Below are 2,470 nucleotides of genomic sequence, written 5' to 3' on the forward strand. Positions count from 1 at the left end.
GGCAGGAGCAGATTTAATGAAATCTCTATGGTCTCTGTATGAGCCTCAGATTCCCATGGTTCCCCGAAGGGAAACTTCTTTTTGTTCAGAGGACATCCCAGGAGACTTTTCTAACTGGGAATCACGTCCTCCTCACTCTCTCCAGGTTCGGCCATGTTGGTCTTGGTTATGGCCTTGCACTCTCTCTTTGGATTCTCTTTTGTATTGCTTGGGAGAGTACTAGGAGGAGTTTCAGTGATTCTCTTACTCAGCTGACCCACTTGTGCCTCCAAATTTCTAATGGAGTATCTTGTTTCATTCATGAAACTTAGTGTGGTCTTAGATAGATCAGAGACTATGGTTGCTAAGCCAGAACGGCTCTGCTCAAAATTCTCTGTCTGTTGCTGAGAAGATGATGGAAAAGGCTTCCTATTGCTAAACCTATTTCTTCCACCATTATTGTTGTTGAAGCCTTGTTGAGGCTTCTGTTGATCATTCCATGAGAGATTTGGATGATTTCTCCATTAAGGATTATAGGTGTTTCCATAGGGTTCTCCCATGTAATTCACCTCTTCTATTGCTGGGTTCTCAGGATCATAAGCTTCTTCTTCAGAGGAAGCTTCTTTAGTACTGCCTGTTGCTGCTTGCATTCCAAACAGATTCTGAGAAATCATGTTGACTTGCTGAGTCAATATTTTATTCTGAGCCAGTGTGGCATTCAGAGTGTCAATCTCAAGAACTCCTTTCTTCTGAGTTGTCCCATTGTTCACAGGATTCCTCTCAGAAGTGTACATGAACTGGTTGTTTGCAACCATTTTAATGAGTTCCTGAGCTTCTGCAGGCGTCTTCTTCAGATGAAGAGATCCTCCAGCAGAGTTGTCCAATGACATCTTGGACAGTTCAGACAGACCATCATAGAAGATACCTATGATGCTCCATTCTGAAAGCATGTCAGAAGGACACCTTCTGATCAATTGTTTGTATCTTTTCCAAGCTTCATAGAGGGATTCACCTTCCTTCTGTCTGAAGGTTTGGACTTCCACTCTAAGCTTACTCATCTTTTGAGGTGGAAAAAATTTTGCCAAGAAGACATTCACTAGCTTTTCCCAAGAGTTCAGGCTTTCTTTAGGTTGTGAGTCCTACCATGTCCTAGCTCTAACTCTTACAGCAAAGGGAAAAATCATAAGTCTGTAGACCTCGGGATCAACTCTATTGGTCTTGACAGTGTCACATATTTGCAAAAATTCAGCCAAAAACTGATGAGGATCTTCCAATGGAAGTTCATGAAACTTGCAATTCTGTTGCATCAGAGAAACTAATTGAGGCTTAAGCTCAAAGTTGTTTGCTCCAATGGCAGGAATAGAGATGCTTCTCCCATAGAAGTCGGGAGTAGGTGCAGTAAAGTCACCAAGCACCTTCCTTGCATTGTTGGCATTGTTGTTATTTTCGGTTGCCATGTCTTCTTCTTGTTTGAAAATTTCTGTTAGGTCCTCTCCGGAGAGTTGTGTTTTAGCTTCTCTTAGCTTCCTCTTCAAGGTCCTTTCAGGTTCAGGATCAGCTTCAACAAGAATGCCTTTGTCTTTGTTCCTGCTCATATGAAAGAGAAGAGAACAAGAAAGTATGGAATCCTCTATGTCACAGTATAGAGATTGATAAACCATTATTTTATGATTTATATTGTGTTTAATTGAGTGGTTTTATCAAGTCTTTCACCCACTTATTCATATGATTTGCATGTATTCACAATTCCTTCCTAAAATTGTTATATGATTGAAAACTTGCTTCCTAAAGATCTTTTAATTGAATATTTTTTTTATTCTCCTTTATACCATTCGATGCCGTGATCTGTGTGTTAAGTGTTTCAGGCTTCATAGGGCAGGAATGGCTTAGAGAATTGAGAGGAAGCTTGCAAAGATGGAAGGAACACAAGAAATTGAGGAGATGACCAGCGAGAAGTGACGCGGGCGCATGGCTCACGCGACCGCGCGAAATAGAGGAAATCGCAGTGACGCGCTCGCGTTCCTGACGCGAACGCACGGATTGGAAGCTGCATGAGTGACGCGAACGCGTGGACGACGCAGTTGCGTGGCGTGCGCAATCTGCAGAATTTGCAGAATTCACTGGGGGCGATTTTGGGCCATGATTTGACCCAGTTTTTGGCCCAGAAAAGCATATTAGAGCCAGGGAACATGCAGAGACCAGACGACGACATTCATTCTGCATAAATTTTAGTTTTAGATCTGACTTTACTTCTCCTCTAAGTTTTCTCTCTACACATTCATAGTTCTTAGGATTTTGTTTTCATTGCTTTTTGGATTAGGATATTGAGAAGAGTTATTACCTCCGCCAAGACTTCATCAATTCTAGTTTGTTTTCTTTACTTATCACTTACTCTTTCATATCCTTAATTTGTTCAGAATTACTATTGGATTATTTTTAGAATTTATTAATACAAGAACTATTTTTATTTTTAATTGGTCTTTATTATTAT

The sequence above is a fragment of the Arachis ipaensis genome, chromosome B2, assembly GCF_059453495.1.
Source record: "Arachis ipaensis isolate K30076 ecotype BB chromosome B2, ASM5945349v1, whole genome shotgun sequence".
NCBI lineage: Eukaryota > Viridiplantae > Streptophyta > Magnoliopsida > Fabales > Fabaceae > Arachis > Arachis ipaensis.